Below are 21,536 nucleotides of genomic sequence, written 5' to 3'. Positions count from 1 at the left end.
TTTATATTTTAATGAATTGATAAAAAAGACCCCAGTAATATTAGTGACTGTAGGTGAGATTTATCATCAATGATTTAATACAAGCATAAAATCGTGACGGTTTAGATATTTATCGACATCCATTATTAGCACATTTTTTTTACCAATCACACTGAAAAAGGAAACAACAGTAATGACTACATCTAAATTAAAAAAAAATCCTATATCTTTCTAAAGAGTTTGTAGGTGTAACTGGGTCACAGCAAAATTCTTTTGGAACCCTAATTTTAATCATGATGGCGGTGAATATTTCGTTGTAAGTTCTATAGTTAGCCTATAAAAGCGTCGGATTTACTTCTTGGCTGTATAGTAGTAACTATGGTGAATATCATAATATTTTATTAAATTATTTTATTAAAAACATAAATAAATCGAGGGGGCATTTAAAATTCCTCATTAAACTAATACTATTCTAACGGTAAAACTTCCATCCCATATACTTTTTGCACTAAGGACCGAATTATTCGACATCTAAATGGCGCATATTAATATAAAGTCTTTACTTATCACCATTTTACTTAGTACCGTTTTTGTGAAGTAAACACACAACAAAACCACTCACAACAGTTAATGGAAAACTTGATAGCAAATTTCGTAGTAAAGGAACTATGAATTCTACAATAGTATAAAAAAGCACTATAATACAATTACAAATACTACTATAGTATAAAACAAGCACTATAATGGAATCTCAAATGCCACTATAGTATAAATTAACACTATAATGGCGTTACTGACAACAAATTAGCACAAAAGTGATCATCACATCACTTTTATAGACCTAAAACGTCACGACTGACACTGCTACAGGTCTACTATATCACTGAATGGCACATAAGATGCGCCATTTCGGCTTTATACAATCTTCTTTGGTCTTTTATAGGACCTTAGGTGGTATTTGGGAAACGTTCTATCGACTACTATAGAACCACAAATTGTTACTTGGGTAGCGCTGTCACATTTGACAATTCGGATCTAGATAACTTCATGCCCTGACCGTCATCCTTGTCGAACGCGTGTTAATTGTTATTTCCTTCTCGCTCAGTGTCAGCAGTCGCAGTGTTTTCCAAACTTTTCACGTCGTAAGCTTGGTAATTAATGTGTAACTGTGAATTAGTTTTTCAAACGTTTGTCTTGTATAGATAAATAAAGTTTAATTTAATACATTAGATTTGTTTATTTTACTATGTTTCTACATGAATAACTTAAAATTAATGCCGTTAAAATAATTTTCACCGTTGGTTAAATTTCTCCCACATTTTAAAGTTTGAGAACCTGTAAACAGCATGATGACGTAGGCCCGTGTCAGTTAGGTCATACGCGAATCTCGGAATAGAGTACCAGGCGGAGTATATTATTATACCATGGTTTTAACGGTTTTATTTTAGGCGCGAAATGCAGCGTCGCACAGAGGCCGCGAGACGGTCTCTGCCAATTACGGGCTTGTTATGACCGAACCTTCTCGCGGCCTCTGCCACGCCGAGGCATATTTAAAAAAATGGCCGCGCCTAGTCCTACCGTTCAACCGGAGGTGCTGCCACCCGAAGGGTTATAAAAGAAAATCATATTTACACTAAGTTTAAACGATGCATGCTATGCTGCATGGGTGGGCTTAGAGGCAGGCATGCTGATTGAGTATTCAAGAGATGTTTCGCTGAGTACAAATAATAGGGGATGATACGTATCCGACACTCACACTTGATTTAACTATTAAGAAAAAAATAGAAAAGGTCCAATTACGAGTAATATGCATCAATAAGTACAATAGTCATCAAAGCGGAAAATCGTAGAAACTATACAATATTTGTAAGCTCATAATAGTCATAATTCTAGCGAAGTATGCAAAATGCCTACACCATTTGTTTACCTTATCCGACCGTTTAAAATACACCGTCCATGATAAACGCATTTGCTACTCTACATTCCCAGCCAGCAGTCAAAATATTATCAAATTAGAGGTGGAGGCAGACGTCGATAAGCCGTTTTTAAAGCGGCAAAAAACGAGTTAAACTGTTACGGTGAAACCAAACGAAATTCTCGGTTTATTACTCACATTACAAGGATGTGCTTGAAGAGATTGTGAAGATCAAAGATTGGTGATTCCATGGTGATTCATATCATTATTCGATTGACGTTGCGTCGCTAGGATGTTAATTAAATTGACAATTATTATGTCAAAATGTTACGGTATTATGTAGCTTACGTACGAGTATAATAATTTGGATTTGGATAATTTTATTAGGTTGTTCAAGTGGCTATGTTTTACTGGTCGACTTATTAATCATTTTCCTGAAGCTTTAGATTATTAATATTATCATTCCCGATTATTTTCTAGTATTCCAGACATTCTACAAAACCTCCAATAATGGTAACCCAGACCGACAGGAAAATGGCTATAATGATTAGACCTGGAAACTGAAATACCTAGTTGAAAGGCCGAGTACTACCTTATTGTTCATTTTATTATGTTTTACTGCTGAAAACAAAGTACAGCGTAATTGTTTTGGTCACTTAAGATTGTCAGTGTAGACGAGGGAATAAACATTTTGCGCATGTAGTTTACCGCAAAAAACAATTAAAATAATCACAACCGTTACCGGAAATACTGTAAACAGTAATGGCATGACGTTGTTAAAATGATGGCTCACTGTAAAAACAACATTCGGCGTCCTCTAAAGAAAAAACGTATGCCTTTTTACCTAGAACCTAAAAGGTTCAGTTTTAGATTTTTGTTGCTCGTTTTATCCTCCTCATTTTCGACCATGCTTACAAAATTAGTAGTAAGATACCCCGGATATGACGTAGGTTACGGGTTCACGTATGACTCAGAATACTGGTCAGAGAAACAGAGATGAGTATGCTGCCTCACACCGGCTGGCAAAACAACCGAATTGTAAAACTCACGGCTTGCGCTAAACTCGTACACCATACTTAAACAACTACGCATTTAACTCATTTGCAAGACCGAAGTGATCCCATAAGTGTTCCGTGAACAAAGTTTTGTACGGAACACTAAACATATATCGTGCTAAATAACGCTCTTTTGAATCAAAAACTTCTCGATCCCAGAAACTAAACGCAAAAAGCATTTTTACGGAATACATATTATGTTTATGTATGTTGTTAGATATTATATACTTCATCTTGTAAATAGTATGTGTTGTATTTTTAATGCTCATTGAATAGTTTGAATACCTATTTATAAGATTCAAAATAATTAAAATAATAAATCAAAACAAAAAGAACTTAAAAAAGCCATTAAGTACTTACTGAAATTAAAAGGTCTTTGAATTGGACTTCAATTAATTAAAGTTGCGCAGTTAGAAGCATATTCAGTTGTTTTTAAACCGGTCACGGTTATCAATTCGATTGTATGTTTTTTTTTTAATGTTTGTTACTCCATATCTCCGTCATTACTGGACCGATTTTGAAAATTATTTTTTTGATTGAATGTATATGCATACAGATTGGTCCCGTTTTTGTGAAAACCCAGTTCTGATGATGGGATCCATGAGGAATCGAGGGAACTCCTCAAATCTTAAAGGGGGTGTCATTCTGAATCCCTAACAACGTTTGTCCTAAAGTCACTTGCCCTAACTGGTTCGGCCTAATGGGCACATGCCCTAACGATCAATTGTCATAACGATTATTTTCAATAATGTATGGTTCTGAAAAATGGTTAGGTTTTAGAACTTGCTGCCACAAAATTGGGTTAGGTTAGGGTTAGAACTGCGACCCTCGTAAAAAAGAAAATATGCTTAATAACATTAGGATAAGTAATCAATAATTAGGGAAAACAAAATTAGGGTTTTTAGTGTTAGGACAACTGATCATTATGACAAACAATATTAGGGAATGCAAAGATAGGAGAAAAGACTTTAGGGATTCAGATTTAGATCCCATCAGAACTCGAGCTTGACAAAAATGTGGCTTAAAAACTTAACTTGCTTAACAAACATAACGAAGAGGACAAATCGCCAACCGTGAACTATGCGTTGTTGAAGAGTTCCGTTCTGATCATCATCAGCAGTTCCACTTCATCAAATGTCACTTTTTTGGATGTATATGCTTGATTTGTTGATAAAACACATAAATCACTATATGTATGCCTTTAAGGTTTGAGGAGTTCCCTCGATTCCTCATGGATCCCATCATCAGAACTGGGTTTTGACAAAAACGGGACCAATCTGGATCTACCTGCCGAGTATTGCACAAGGGAGTGCTGTCAGACCCGATTCCTGTCACTGTTGGAGTCAAACAGGGTTGCTTGCTGTCGCCGCTGCTGTTCCTGATTGTGTTGGACGAGGTGATGCGCAGGGTAACAAGCCAAGGAGAAAGGGGTTTGCCATGGGTAAATGGTAATACCCTTGAAGACATCGACTTCGCAGATGACCTGTGCTTACTCGCAACATCGCGGGAGCACATGCAATTTAAAACTGATGACCTTGCCAATGCAGCTGCGAAGGAAGGCCTGCGCATTAACAGTGCGAAAACCAAGGACATGCGCCTAAACACCAAAAACAAAACACCCATTCATGTGAATGGAGAGCCGGTAGAACAGGTGGATAAGTTCACGTACCTGGGAAGTGTTGTGGATCCACTTGGGGGAGCAGAAGCGGATATCGAATCGCGCATTAATAAAGCTCGTGCCGCATATGCGCAGTTGAAGCCCGTGTGGATGTCCACAATCATCACTCGCCGATTTTTAACTCCAACATCAAGTCGGTCCTCCTTTATGGATGTGAGACATGGCCCGTGAAAAACACCATAACAAATAGACTCCAGGTGTTTGTAAATAAATGCTTGCGGAGGATTCTGGGAATCTATTGGCCACGGACCATTTCTAATATAAGGTTATGGGAGCTGACTTGCCAAAATCCTATCGACAAGGAAATTCTCCTTAGGAAATGGCGCTGGATAGGTCATGTGTTGCGAAGACCAGACAATCACCTGTCCAAACAAGGTCTGTCTTGGCAAACCTCTGGAAAAAGAAGACCCGGTCGTCCACGTACCACCTGGAGGCGCACAGTCAACAAAGAGGTGGCATCCGCTGGCCTCGACTGGAAGAAACTCGAGAGACAGCGCAGGATCGACAACAGTGGAGAACCCTTCTGAGAGCCCTATGTCCCTGATGAGGGATAACAGGATACCATCATCATCATCATCATCACATCAGAAAATCAAGCATTTTCATTAAAAACTGTTGCATTTGATGAAGTGGAACTGCTGATGATGATCATAACAGAACTCTTCAACGACGCATAGTTCACGTTTGGCGATTTTTCCTCTTCGTTATGTTTGTTAAGCAAGTTAAGTTTTTAAGCCACATTTTTGTCAAGCTCGAGTTCTGATGATGGGATCCATAAGGAATCGAGGGAACTCCTCAACTATTAGAGGCATACGTATAGATTTTTTGTATTTTCATCATAAATACAAGCATTTACAATAAAAACTGTCGCATTTGATGAAGTGGAACTGCTGATGATGACCAGAACAGAACTCTTCAACGACGCATAGTACACGTTTGGTGATTACGAATTTCGATTTTGACTTGGACTGGGACCCGGCCTCGGACCCAGAACCGGACTCATACCCGGATCCGGACCTGGACTCGGACCCGGATTCGGATCCGGACTCGGACCCGGACTCGGATCTGGACTCGGACCCGGTCTCGGACCTGGACTCGGACCTGGACTCGGACCCGGACCCGGACTCGGACTCGGACTCGGACCCGGACCCGGACTCGGCCCGGACTCGGACCCGGACTCGGACCCCGACCTTGACCCGGAAAACCACTATGATACCTTAACTAAATAAACCACTATGATTACCTACCATAAAATGTATGTATAAAGTATGATGATGCCAATCTTACTAGCCCCTCCCGCTTAAACCCCCGTACACCGCACCGCATGCGCCGTTAAGTGGGTTAGGTTAGGTTTGAACTGCGATCCTCACAGAACCGAACAAGGGTTAGGTTAGGTTAGAACTGCGAGCCTTACAGAAACGAAATGCTAATTGAAAAGTGGGTTTGATTAGGTTCGAACTGCGATCCTCACAGAACCGAACTGCTATCAGAGAAGTGGGTTAGGTTAGGCTAGAACTACGACCCTTACAGAAGCAAAATGCTAGTAGAAAAGTGGGTGTTACCTCCTTTTTAACCGACTTCAATTTCATAGAAGGAGGAGGTTCTGTATTCGGTTGTGGCTATCTTTTTTTTTTCTATGTACGTTCACCGATTACTCCGACATCCGTAGTCCGATTTGAGTAATTCTTTTTTTGTTTGAAAGGGGCTACCTCCAAGTTGGTTCCATATTAATTTGGTTCTGTTCTGATGATGAGATCCATGAGGAATTGAGGGAACTCCTCAATTTTTAAAGGTACATGCATGGTGATTTGGGTGTTTTCTTAAGCAACTCGAGCATTTTCTTTCGAAAACCACCAATTTGATGAAGTAGATGATGATGATTGTTCTGATGATAATGATGATGATTTTTTATATGTAGTATGTTCAGCGATTACTCCGGCACCTGTGATCCGATTTGAGTAATTCTTTTTTTGTTTGGAAGAGGTTACCTCTAAGGTGTTTCCGTATTATTTTTGGTTCTGGTCTGATGATGGAATCCATGAGGAATTGAGGGAACTCCTCAATTTTTAAAGGCACGTGTAATAGGATTTCGGTGTTTTCTAAAGTAACTCGAGCATTTGCTTCCGAAAACCACCAATTTGATGTAGTGCAACTGTAGCCTTACCACGAGCTTGACATTGACATATTCGCTAACGTCTTCGTAACTTACTTTTTATGCATCTCGCTCGCACTAATATGTTAGTACGAGCGAGATGCATGGAAAGTAAGTTACACACGCTAGCGAATATATCAATGTCAAACTCGTGGTAAGCTGGTAAGGCTACTGATCGGGGATTAGGGTTAGGAGTTAAGGGGTCGGGGAATGGCGGTTGAAGGGTTGCTGGTTCAGGGTCGAGGGGTTCCTGGATCAGGGGTTGATGCGCTGTGAGGTTGAGTGATCGGGGGGTTGAGGGATTGAGTCAGAGACGGGGCGGAGGATGGGTTTAGTGAAGTGACAGGAATTATAATTTCCCAGATGGACTCGAGAAAATTCCTGATTACATATTTATTAAAGTAATCATCATCATCATATCAGCCAGAGGACGTCCACTGCTGGACATAGGCCGATTAAAGTAATAGGTACACGAATTTAGTGGTAAACATGATCTTGTTTTTCATTCATGCGTCGCACTAAAAAATGAAAAATAAAAACTTTTTACAAAAAAAGGAAACCGACTTCAAAAAGGATGTAATAAAATATTATCCTTTTTTAAGTCTATGCGTTACCAACTGATATGTTTGAAGTCGGTGCCAAGCCAAGTAGTAACAATACCAGTCAATAATAATCAGCTTTAAGGCTATAAATCCCATTAGAACTGCACTAATAACTATTATAAATGTGTAAGTAATTCTGTCTGCCTCTTTGTCGCCTTTTCATGGCTAAACAACTGAACCGCTTTAGGTTAGTAGTAGTAGTAGGTAATTTGGCAAGAAGGTAAATTCCTTGAATTGTTTTATATTTTGAAATGTAGTCCTCTGGATTAAGGGACGGGAAATAACTCAGTCCCAATCCCACACTTTCGTGCTATAGACTGTTCGAGCATTAGTAAGAAATGCTCTTTAAAAAATACTACGGCAAAAAAATGCATTGGATTTACACTAATGTGATCGTGTGTTCTGAGGTGTGTTCTTAGGTACAGTCGACGTCAATGTTATGTTTACACTTTTGCACCTTACTCCTTTGTAAACATATTTTTATCGTCGACTGTACCTACGTTCATTGTCGTCGTGTAAGGCAATCCAACGTAGGTACATCTTATCGAATCGCACCAAAATCATAGTATGCTTCAAAATTTGGCTTGGCACCGACTTCAAACATATCAGTTGGTAACGCATAGACTTAAAAAAGGATAATATTTTATTTCATCCTTTTTGAAGTCGGTGTCCTTTTTTTTGTAAACAGTATTTTTTACATAGTGTACCATCTACAATAATCTTTCACCGGCCCCCATAGAAGTCGGTTTTTTTTTCTTAAAAATTATTCCTAAAAGGTTTGAATAGCGAATTATATTAATTAGGTACCACAATATGATTCGGTCAAATTGTGTTTTTTGAAAAACTAATTATAGCCAGCCTTTTATGAATGTAGTATGATACCTTAGGGTATGGTGCTTTACGCACACTAGCGTCCCTTCCCCTCCCCCTGACGCAACCCCCCCTTTTTGCATGAAATATGTCCCGGTTCACAGTTTTTTACATTTTTTGAGGAAAGTATACATTTTAGGAAAAAAGTGTCAATGAAAGAAATAATCCTTAATACATTTTTAATAAATAAGGTCATATTCATTTTTTTATATGATGCACCATATTCATGTATTAGCTTGTCAAAATTCGAAATATTTTCGAATTTTAGTTTTTACTTAGGGTTCGAAACTGATTTATTATACACGGTGTAACATGAGGAAACCGAATAATTTTAACAGCGTGTTCCTGATAATATTTAGAGACCAAAATGTCCTATAAACTTTTTTGAAATTCGCCTAGTTTCAGAGTTAATACCAATAAATAAAAAAAAACAAGTTTTTATTGTTACATAGTGCAAAACGCCTTTTTGATGGCGATGTTGCTACTATGGGATTTAGTCTAAATATCCTTATTGATAGATGTCAAAAAGTGACAAGTAACACTTTGCAAAAACTAAGTTTTACGAAATAAAAAGTAAAAATCCATTTTAAGTGACAAGTTTACCAATAGCATTTACTTTTTATGTACAAATACATTAAAAAAAAAAACCAAACAAAATATTTTTTTTTTGGCGAAATTGACCTAAACTCATATTACATCTTTTCCCTTTTTTGACATCATGTATACATTATAGGAAAAAAGTGTCAATGAAAGAAATAATCCCTTATTAAATTCTTAATAAAAAAGGTTATATTCATTTTACAACACTTATTAACTTATTATACAAGGTGTTCTCAAGAAATGCGAAAGATTTTATTTCTGAGGTCAAAAGAAGGAAAAAATGTAATATGAGTTTAAGTCAATTTCGCCAAAAAAAATTTTTTTTGTTTGTTTTTTTTTTTCAATTTTTTGAATATATTTGTACATAAAAAGTAAATGTTATTGGTAAACTTCTCAGTTAAAATGGATTATTACTTTTTTTTTCGTAAAACTTAGTTTTTGCAAAGTGTTACTCGTCATGCACTTTTTGACATCTATCATAAGGATATTTAGACTACGTCCCATAGTAGCAACATCGCCATCAAAAAGGCGTTTTGCACTATGTAACAATAAAATCTTCTTTTTTTTTTATTGGTATTAACTCTGAAACTAGCCGAATTCCAAAAAAGTTTATAGGATATTTTTGTCTCTAAATATGATCAGGAATACGCTGTTAAAATTATTCGGTTTCCTCGTGTTACACCGTGTATAATAAATGAGTTTCGAATCGTAAGTAAAAACTATGTTATTTCGAATTTTAACAAGCTAATACATGAATATGGTGCATCATATTAAAAAAATGAATATGACCTTTTTTATTAAGAATTTATTAAGGATTATTTCTTTCATTGACACTTTTTTCCTAAAATGTATACTTTCCTCAAAAAATGTAAAAAACTGTGAACCGGGACATATTTCATGCAGAAAGGGGGGGTTGCGTCAGGGGGAGGGGAAGGGACGCTAGTGTGCGTAAAGCACCATACCCTAAGGTATGATACTACATTCATAAAAGGCTGGCTATAATTAGTTTGTCTTCCCCATACATTAGAACACAATTTAACCGAATTAAATATGAGCTTTGAAAGAGTTACGACAAGCAAGACAAGAGTATTGTCGCAGGCGAAATGAACAACATTAAGACTGCATCTTAAGTGCGCTGTAAACGGTCTCTACCACTTCCTCTGCTTTTTAAAAGTACCTAACCTAAAATTAAAAAAAAAATATTTTTTTTTAAGTGGAAAAATTACTGTCTTGGGTGAGACAGTATTCTCACCGAAGACATTTTTTCAGTTGGGTCTCACCCAAGACAGTAATTTTTCCACTTTTAAATTTATTCTAAGCTTAATAGCATCGTTCGCAGACGTTTCTGCTTGTTAAAAATTACAATATAATTATTGTTTATTCAGTGAAAATTTTGCTGCCTACTACACATTGGTACTTTTACGTTTCACTCATAAAATTAAATATGAGTCACGGTATAAAATTGCGTAAATTTGATCGAGTAAGGTATCTTCGAGTAAACAACATACTGTGAATGGCGTAGTGCATTTTCAAAGTGAAAACATCATGTATAAGCATTTTTAATGCTATGACGTCAAGGAATTGGATTTGTTTTGTTACATTTGCTTCGTGTAGATATATTCAATATAACCATTCGCTTGATATTTTTAATTGCCCAGGTAATAAAGGTTATGACTGATAACTAGAGGCAAAATTAAAATATTTTCGCGTAGTTAAATTTTTTATTAATTTTTATCGCTTACAGACGTTACATGTGTTTAATCCCTCGTAAGTTAAGCTAATGTTTCGTATTATGTTATGTCTGGTTAAATTTTTTTGCCATAAATTTAGGTTTCTAAGAATTAGTTACTATAAGTACCTAGTAGCAAACTATGCAGAATTTTAAAGTGACGATGACGCACTCTCGCTTTTTGGGTCACTTATTTAGTCAGCACAGGTATAGGTATGTATGATTATTACGTGAAATGTGACGTGAAAGTAGGGTGTTTCTTAAATTTACTGTTTATTTCCTGTAATAAAATTGCTTTTGCTTCATATTGGTTTAAAGGATGACTCACGCTATAACGGTCCGGGCCAGGGCCGGGGCTTCCGACTCTCCGGTTTCTATAGAAAACATCACATGACCACCAAGACTTGAAAGTGTCATTCTAGCGTGAGTTAATTTAGTTAACATTTGAGTAAATTGTTGTGAGGTCTATCGAGCAGATACAATTTAGTTGTAAACATGAGGGCAAACACCACGCATGTATTTTGAAATCAAATTGGTGACAAATTTACGTTCTCAAAATGAATGAATATTTTATCCAACTTATCTCCAGATAGTATTAATAATACATATGGGTTGACCATAATGGTTTAGCTGACGGACATGCTGGTTTGGGTTGTGAATTAATCATAGAGTGTTCTGGGGGTAAAAATGAGGAACATGTCATTTACACGGAACGCCGCGTACAGAATAAAACGAATAAGTTAGCTTTCAGACAAAAACTTTTGCAGGAAAACTTGAATAATGTTGGAATAAATACTTTTCTTAGTAAATTTAGTGGTTTGTATAAAAACTGCTTCAAAAAAAGGAAAAAAAGAGTTAAAAATAACGACCCAAACTCTACTTGGATTACGAGAGGAATTAAAATAGCAAGCAAAATGAAGCGTTTCCTTAATACCTTCGACAAGGAGAGTTATAACGACTCCCTGGAGACATATCGGAAAAAATATATGACCATTTATAGACGTGTAGTTAGGTATGCGAAAAAACATGCGGTTAGTTTGCAAGTAAGTAGAGCAAGCAACAGCGCTAAAGAAATCTGGAAAATCGTAAATAGGAACAGGAATAAGTCGCAGGTTAAAACCAATGCCAAACTTATTCTACAGACAGATAAAGTCGTGGATGATCCACAAGAACAGGCAAATATATTTTCCAATATTTTTGATCATAGCAGTGAGACAGTCACGAGCGATATTGCTATTGCTCTCAAAATATTAGGAGATAACACCAAAAGGGTCAGTAAATCAATGATTATCCACCATGTCTCGCCTCAGGAAGTTTCACAAATTATAAACAGAATGAAACCTAAACATTCCGTAGGTCACGATGAAATACCCATAACCGTTATAAAAGAAAATGTTGATATATTATCGGAACCACTTGCGCACTTCTTTAATAACTGTTTTGAGTTGGGCATATTTCCCGAACAGTTAAAAATTGCCAAAGTGTTGCCTATTTACAAGAAAGGATGTCAAAAAGATCCGGGTAATTATAGGCCTATATCTCTTTTACTATCGATATCGAAAATCTTTGAAAAGATATTAAAGTCTAGATTGCTGAGACACCACATTGAACAAAATGTTCTGAATAAAAGACAATTTGGGTATCAAAAAAGCATCGGAACAAGTGAGGCTGTAGACACCCTCATTCATGATGTACGTGGTATCACAGTTAAATGATCGACAGAAAGTAGCCGGAATATTCTTAGATCTTAGTTCAGCCTTCGATACAGTCGACCACAATATTCTGTTACAAAAACTTGAGCACTACGGTATTAGAGAAAATGTCTACAGGATATTTGAATCCTACTTAGCAAACAGAAAACAATTTATCGAGCTAAGATCAATTGTTGGTGATACGGAAAGGGTGGTCAGGTCAAATACAGTGACGATTAGACGTGGAGTTCCGCAGGGCTCAATACTTGGCCCTTTATTTTTTCTACTTTTTGTAAATGACCTCATTCCTTATATAGAAAATATAGTACCGCAGACAAAGCTAGTAGTGTTTGCAGATGATACAAATGCGGTAGTCACAGCGGAAAGCATGACACAATTAAACGATAAAGCAAACGCTGCTTTGATGGCTTGTAATATGTGGTTCACAGTCAACAACTTAAAACTTAACACAAAAAAGACGAATGTGATTTTGTTTGTTTTACTTCTAACAATTCGGATAAACTAAACATTACTTTAAACGGAAGCAAAATCTTACAGGCTGATGTGGTGAAATTTCTGGGGGTTCATATTGATGCCCATTTGAATTGGAAACATGAACTACAGGTACTAACCAATTCCATAAGATTTGCATGTTATGCCCTTCGCTCCTTACGAGATTTGACTCATATGACTCAACTTAAAGCAGTCTACCATGCTCTAGTGGAGTCTAAACTGCGATACAGCATCAAGCAATGGGGAATAGTTAGCAATATAATGTCGATGCAGCTTTCATACTTCAAAAAAGAGCTATTAGGATAATTGTTAGAATACCTCAGAGGGAGTCTTGCAGAGAACATTTTATAAAGCTCAATATCCTCACGGTGCCGTCGCTTTATATCCTCGTACTCCTAACAGATTTAATCAAGCATTTAAATAAATATGAGAGCATTACAGATCGGGAAATCAGGTTGTCGACTAGACGGAAAGATTTGAAATGTAACCTTGTCCCGCGACTTAATATCATGAAGCAAGCCGCCAGCTACCAGGCAATTTTTCTGTTTAATAAGTTACCAATCGAATTAAAATCTATTTTAAATAGCAAATTGTTTAGTATAAGACTCAAACAGCATCTTTTAAAAAAATCATATTATTATAGCAGATTTTGTATCAGACGAGCAATATTAGTGTTTACTCTTAGAAACTTGTCTCCAATGTTGAAATTAAATTTTTAATGTCTTATATTATTGTGATAGGGATTTATTTAGTTATTTTTAAGTTGCATGACATTTGACTGTGGAGACTGGCATTTGTAATTATTTTCTAGTAAGTGACTCTCAGCTCTGGCTTGCCTTCATTGGCCGTCCAGAGAGGAGTCGCTAGAGCTATATGCTCCAGGGGTGGAAGTGTTAAAGGGCATAACGCCGCGAGTAACTTCGGAGAAAGCGCAGCACCACCTCTCGACACCCCTGAGCCGCTCATGCCGGTGTTGCGCCTGGCCGTCTTCACGATGGCGCATCAGGTGCCCATCTAACGAGTGGCGAGTCACCACCTACCTCGATAACACTGTATAACACAATGTTATGGCAGGTGTCCGGAACTCTTAGCAATAGCCCAGATTTATTTTCCACCCAAATTTAAACCAGGACTCTTTCCATTTTTCTATAATAGCTCCCAATGCCTGCTGAAACCGGTTTACGGGTATCTATTTATGTACCCGTGAATGGGTTCCAGCAGGCGTTCTACATGACATCAAAGCTCTCCAAACGGCCTCTACGTGTTGGATCTATATCCCCACGCACGCCTTATAAATGACCGGGCTTAAAAACCCGAGAGTTTGTAACGGAGATACAAATAATAATAATAATGGAGTGTTTTTATTCCTTATGAAATAATCGAGTATCTGAATAACTTGTAATACTTTGTGGAGTACCTACCTATATACCTACTTAACTTAATGTTACTGTTGTTACGTACAATTAATTAATTAAAAAGTAAAAGATATTTAAATCGTGAAAATTAGTAGGTATTTAATCAGGAATCGTATTTAACCTTTTCGACGCCGTATCAAACACAAAAGCTGTCACTCAGACGCCACGTCACCGAAGTGTCAAAACTGAAATTGAACTTTATGCATATTCACGTAGGTCTATGTTGCTCTGTGGTCTGTGACCGATTAATCGGTCATTGGCGTTGAACCTGCGGTGCAGATATATCGGTCATTGGCGTCCAAAAGGTTAAAAATGTGCCTATCTGTTTAAATATTTGCCGGAAACGGCATTGCTAAGAGAAAACCATATCGCAATCGTGGTCAACGCTATCATAATATTCGTAGATATACTAGATCAGCGGTTCTCAATCTTTTTTTTTGACGGAACCCTTTTGGAAAGCGAAATACTTGATGGAACCCTACAATAAAACAATAGTTTTTAGAAGTGTGTTAATGTGTTTTTTGCATAGTAAAATTTTTCTAGGCGACTAAAGCATAGTGTTCTAAATTCTTGCGGAACCCCTGCAGGGGTGTCGCGGAACCCTAGGGTTCCGCGGAACACACTTAGAGAATGGCTGTACTAGATATAGTGACGGCCGTGAACCTCACGTGACACGTCCGAAGAGTGACGAGTTGGAGAAAGTGAGCTCTGTTATGTAAATTGTTTCGCAAACGTTCGACTCAGGATTACTAGTGTAACTGTAACCGCGAGATCAGAGGGCCTACCGCGAACCACGTTCGACGAGTTGCCTCTCTGTCGCACTTGTAAATTCGTACGTAAGTGGGACAGGGAGGCAACACGTCGAATGTGGTTCGCGGTAGGCCCTCTGTAAAAGATGTGCGATCAGTTTTTACTTGTACTGGTTTGCTTGATGCGAAAGACAGCTTGAGCTAGATGTGATAGCAATATTGAGACAGGGTGGTGATGGCGCTTCGTTCGTTTGACGTCAAACGATGAGCGTTTCATAATCAACGGGTCGTGCGTGATTTGGAAATCGCTTCCTCAGCGGTGAAGACATCGCTGATATCAAGTTGAAATATTATCTCTTACTAAGTTTAAAAAAATATACCTACCTACGTGTCTGTTTGTAAAAAAAAATATAGGGTGGCAAATACTTATGGTGTCTTGTTCTATCCGCTACTATAGTCTGGCAAACTAATTTTTACCCTTACCTTAAAATTTTACCCTTAGTTCCTATCAACTATACGAATAGTCGCCTGCGGAGTTTCGTTACAAAAATTTCTTAAAGGAATAACTAGATTAATCTTTAAGCTGTTATAAACTATTTAGCAAGCAAGTACTCCATTTAAGTACTGCGATGATACCGAAATTAGTATTCTATACAATCGTGATATAATAGAGAGCTTTTAAGTCGAGTACCGTGTTCAGCAAGGAAGCGTATGGCCACACGTTGGGCGGACGGAATAACGTCAGAGACAAACGCCACATTGCAGGCTAGCATGCACTGGGCCCAAGACAGGGCGGCTTGGAGAGCGCTGGTGAAAAGTGTCCACATTCGTCACGTCCCTCAGCCATGAGGATACGACAAAGAAGAAGAAGAAGACCGTGTTTAGGCAACGAAGCTTGCTGAGTTGCCTAAGTAAGGTACGAGATTGAAAAGCTTGATTATATCACTGTTGTATACAATACTATTTCTACGAGTCAACAAAAATAATATGTACTTTAAACTAGTAGAATCATATAGGTAAACAAGCCAAAAGTATACAGCTAAGATACGCGAGCAGCCGCGATACCTTCATACTTGTACGCTCCCCGGCCGCGGCCCGGCGGCTTGGTCAATGACACCTTCTCGTAACTCATGAGGCCCTGGTACTTGCTCCTTGCAAAATTTAATTTTTAAACATTTTTTTTTCTCGATGTTAGCCACCGTAGCCTATGGAGATAACAAGTAACGCTAAGCGGTTTTCGTAGTCTATGGATGTTCCTATATTAAGGGTGTCACATGCGCGTTTCTGACTTATGAAGCAATTGTTTCTACAATACAACCTAAAATAAATAATTAATTTGAGCTATGGTTTTGTTTCGTCCTCTTGACCGCGGCGAGCTGTGATTGGTTAAATTCATTATAATTGACTAAACTGTATCGAAATGAATATTATAGTTGGGTTGGGAGCCCATACATTAAAAGTACCCAAATGCAGTTTGGTATACGAAATCTTAATTCAAGAATTACAGTCGACGAGTAGAAAAAAATCGTTACGCGTACCTATGCGGCGTATGCTTTAAAGAATAAGTTAATAAAATTGTCTGGGTATTGTTAGGCCGACATATTTGTTGCCAAAGGCATTTAGTCTTTCGTTGACTCCATTCTCTGTTTTATATAAATGTTTATTACCTATGTATCTCCATACAATTTGACGCTTTACAGCAGCGGTCGGCAACCTTTTAGCAGCCAAGGGCCACATAGTAGTTAACGAAGTTGACGCGGGCCGCACTTTGGTAATGTTTGTGACTTTGACGTTTGTCAATATTACATACAAAATAGCCAGGGTGGCTCGCGGGCCGCAAGCGTGAGGTTCGCGGGCCGCATGCGGCCCGCGGGCCGCTTGTTGCCGACCGCAGCTTTACAGCATCGCCTACTCGACAGAGACCAATGCTTAACAAGTCGAGTGACGTGCGACGAAACTCTTCGACGGTTCGTCCATAAATATGAAGTGCATTGCCTGCGTAGATGCAAAGAGGACTACGCATGGACTTCTTAGTGTAAGCTTGTCACGTTGCTATCCTTATACACACCTACAATATATGTACATACTAGCACAAGGAACCTATAGTCAGCGCAACGAAAGAACCAATAAGTATATGACGTTAAGGCTACCACTTAAACGGTAGATCTTAGCATGGCATCATATCTATAAGGGTCCAATCATATGTATAACAACTGTCAAATATTGGTTCTTACGATGCTCCCACAATGTAGGTATAAACGAGTAAGAGCGTTATGTAAGGAGCCTTTAACTAATTGTTCTATAACTGCATAAAAAAGAGGGGTTGACAGCATTTTACTTGTTTTTATACTTTAGTAATTTTTAACTACAGTACCTAAATTTGGCTGACACGTTACACTTGCTCGACCGTCAAAAACAACCTGGCTGACTATCTTATTTTCCCTGCCTCTGTAGTATTTTACTGTTAAACTAGATTATTTATTAAAGTTTGTTAACTGTTTATGTTTCTTAATATTCCGTTGTTGTAAACCTTTTCCATTTATTTACATAATCCATGTCATATACCTATTGTGTACAGGATATTTTTTACCGATTCAAAATAGTAAACAAAGCAAATCGATGCTTTGTGTGAATACAATGGCGCATTTATCCTCTCTTTGCAATTATACGTTAACCGTAAACCTACTATTCATTAATGTTAAGGTTAAGTACTTCAAGGCTAATCTATAATGATTAGAGTCAGATAATAGAATTTGCGTTTATTTTTTAAATATATTTATTTTATATTATTGACACGGTTGAGGTTTAGTTATTATTTTCATTCATGTGAATAAATATCCTCAAGTAAGATTCTCAAACTTAGTTAATTGTCTGAATATATTGTGGTCATATTGTGTCATATATTATATTTTTGCCTACATAGTGTATTATAGAGTTTTAAAATTTGATAGTAAATTTACAAAAATAGAACAAGAAATTTCGTGTCCATATCTTACCGTAATAATGCGTTTTCCCTAGTTAAACTAGTTTTCCGAAACGCCTCGGTGAAAACTAGTTTTAAATAGGATTTCTCTGTCAAACTAGTTTACGCAAAGTGCCGTGGTGAAAACTAGGCATGTTAAGGTTAAGTACTTCAAGGCTAATCTATAATGATTAGAGTCAGATAAAGAATTTGCGTTTATTTTTTAAATATATTTATTTTATATTATTGACACGGTTGAGGTTTAGTTATTATTTTCATTCATGTGAATAAATATCCTCAAGTAAGATTCTCAAACTTAGTTAATTGTCTGAATATATTGTGGTCATATTGTGTCATATATTATATTTTTGCCTACTTAGTGTATTATAGAGTTTTAAAATTTGATAGTAAATTTACAAAAATAGAACAAGAAATTTCGTGTCCATATCTTACCGTAATAATGCGTTTTCCCTAGTTAAACTAGTTTTCCGAAACGCCTCGGTGAAAACTAGTTTTAAATAGGATTTCTCTGTCAAACTAGTTTACGCAAAGTGCCGTGGTGAAAACTAGGCACTTTGCGAAAACTTGGTTGACTGAAAAATCCCAGTTGAAACTACTTTTTACGAAGGCCTTACGGGAAACTGGTTTTAACTAGGGAGAACGCATTGTTCAATAAAAAGTGGGTTTTACGCTAACATAAATTAGTACTATCTTTTAACCAAGCGATTATTACCAGAACAAATTGGATTATTAACTTTAAAAAAAACGAGTTTATAATTTAACGCGTAAATCTACGTTACTGCACGGGAAACCACATAACTCAATTGATTTATTTGTACTGAATTATTACATTGCTTATAAGGAAACGTTATTGATATCCACTGTACCTATTTCCTTCCTCCATAACGCTGTCCATTTGCCGATTTTTTGTTAGATTGGTTCGTACGTCAATGTATAATATAACATCATAACATAATTATAACATCAGCATTTACGAAAGACTAAAACAGTCTTGTCGTGTCGTGTTCGTTTACGTGTTTTGGTTTCCCTCGATGTTCCCCGTGTATTTTAAAATTCATACGATATTTTGCGTAGTTTCAAAACAAGTGTTTTCAGATGTAATTTTATACAAATGCATATTATTACCTATTATTAGATTTTGCCTGTACCTATATGTATATATAGATGTTCATTGGTATGGTTTTCTAAGTAATTAATAGGGTATTATATTGTATTTAAAATAAATTATTTTACACCATGCATGAACTAAAGCACCACATAATAATTAGAAAACAACAGATAGGAGTTATTTTTAAACACAAGTTATATTTAATAAATAGGGTAGTAATATAAAAAGTAGGTGAGTTGACCGTGACGTCACGATGTAATGTTTCATATAAATAGGCCTGATAACAAATGTTGAAATCCCTTTTAATATTGTCGGTACACTTGTATTGGTTCCGAAAAACACAATATTTCAGTTATACTCATAAGATTTAACATAAATAATTGCATTTTATTATAGCTAGTTTAAACGTCGCGCGAAAACGCCTCGCACGCCATTTGTGACGTCATAAATTAGTTGGTGGTAGGGTGGTAGACATTGTTTACATACTTGCAGTTACGAATTTCCCTTGAATCCGAATGATATTGTTAATTCAGCACCATATATTACGATTAGGGATGATAAATACATTACAAAAATTTATCACAATAACTCATTTTATACCAAAACTCTCACACGGTTGCAATTTAAGATGAATTATTTAGATACATGTAAATTTTGAGTGAAAATCACCGAACGCCGGTTTTACTTTTTAATTTTAAATTTTTTCTAGTTACGACAGCCAACATGGCAATGATAGTTCCATTCAGCCAAATAATTAAAAAAGTTTGTTGGTGAAATATCGTATTATTTAGCATTTTATTTAGATAATAACAAATAGATATTTTTATTATATATTAATGATCTCCCGAAGGAGATCGACGCCAAATGCACTTTGTTTGCAGATGACGTTTCTCTCCTTTTTGATTTCAATAATACGGAAAATTGTAATGTAAAACTAACACAAACCTTAAATATATAAATACAAATAAAACTAAATTAATACAATTTTATCCTCATCAAAGAACGCCTCTACAATTAGAACTATCACTAGATAACACGGAAATTGAAGAAGTAGAGCATTTCAAACTCCTAGGTGTTACTCTAGATAACCATATCAATTGGAAAACTCACATCGCATGCGTTAAAACGAAAATATCTCAGTTTCTGTACGGACTCTCTACGCTCCGGAAAACAACAAACTTTGGTACAGCACTGTCAGCTTACTATGCCTTTACACAGTCTTGTGGCTACGTTACGGGATTGTAATATGGGGCGACAGTACAGATGCACACGACATATTTGTCATGCAGAAAGAATGCGTTCGTGTATTGGTGGGTATCCAAGAACCCGATAGCTGCAAGCCACATTTTTTTGAGCACGGCATACTTACGCTACCATGTCTTTATATTTTAGAATTATGTATTTATGTCAAGAAAAACATACACTTGTTCAAACAACTGCCAAATCGAAGGCTAAAATACAAACTTGAGCTACCCGCGCCTAAATTACAAATATATAGGAAAAGCCCTCTTTATGCCGCAGCTAAATGCTACAATCATATTCCAGACTTTATAAAGGCATAGGAAAGGGATACAACATACGCAAAAAGATTGAAATGGTTCCTTGCGAGAAAAGTGTATTATTCTATTAATGATTTCTTCGCAGATAGCTTTAATATGTAATTTATTAGTTCTATTTATATAATTTAATACGATGCTACTTTTTGTGCTTTATTGCATGACATATGTAAATATTATAAGTCTTAGTTTAAGGAAATGTTTGTCATACCCTTTTAGGGTCCATGAGGTACTACTTACTTGTATAAATGTTGTAACATCTCTTGTTGTAACCATGGTGCAATAAATGATTGATTGATTGATAGATATTTGCTTTATATCGTGTAATAATATTTTTTGGACATAATAAATAGGGAGTGCAATCTTGCAGCATAATCACCAATCTCGGTATTTGCAAGATTTAAGATGTCCAATCTCGCAAGATCTCGGTATTTTGCGAGATCTCGCAAATCTACGAATAATTTTTAGTATTCTATTGAAACTGAGTATAGTACTATTCTAGGGACGAAAATATGAAATAATATGCATATAAGATTTACGGATCATATTTTTTTAAGAAAATTACAGGTTATTTTGATAATAGCTTCTGAGAAAACACAGCATATCTAGCGTACCATCAGCCAACTGACTTCGGATGTTTCGTATCAGATACCCTGTAGCAGAAAAGGCTCGTTCTGCCTCTACTTCAAAAACTTCGCGCAAAGAATTTCACCAATACACTACTTTAAATCAATTATTGGCTGTCAAACTGTATTTTTATTTATTTATTTATTTTATTTTAATCTTCATTGCACAATACATGAAGGTACAAATGGCGGACTTAATGCCTTAAGGCATTCTCTACCAGTCAACCAATGGGTCAAACCAGAAAGAATAAGTAGGTGCAGTGTCTTTAAAGTAAATGAATTTGTAACCAAAACTATACATATATGAATTTTAAG

General features: G+C 36.6%; 2 protein-coding genes and 1 long non-coding RNA gene across 3 annotated transcripts in view; 1 reads left to right on the top strand and 2 right to left on the bottom strand.

Moving 5' to 3' along the window:
* Nucleotides 1-16,473, bottom strand: part of LOC134793185 (uncharacterized) — a 126,593-nt gene extending 110,120 nt beyond the window's left edge. Inside the window, exon 1 of the long non-coding RNA XR_010144500.1 lies at nt 15,942-16,473. This is a non-coding gene — a long non-coding RNA (uncharacterized LOC134793185). The remainder of the gene's footprint in view (nt 1-15,941) is intronic.
* LOC134793116 (superkiller complex protein 3) overlaps nt 1-21,536 on the bottom strand; it is a 331,932-nt gene that overhangs the window by 106,896 nt on the left and 203,500 nt on the right. The window lies entirely within an intron of this gene.
* Nucleotides 1-21,536, top strand: part of LOC134793154 (inositol-trisphosphate 3-kinase homolog) — a 147,164-nt gene that overhangs the window by 31,792 nt on the left and 93,836 nt on the right. The gene's annotated exons all lie outside the window — the stretch shown is intronic.

The sequence above is a fragment of the Cydia splendana genome, chromosome 8 (genome assembly GCF_910591565.1).
Source record: "Cydia splendana chromosome 8, ilCydSple1.2, whole genome shotgun sequence".
NCBI classification, from domain to species: Eukaryota; Metazoa; Arthropoda; class Insecta; order Lepidoptera; family Tortricidae; genus Cydia; species Cydia splendana.
This window is presented reverse-complemented; position numbering and strand designations above follow the sequence as displayed.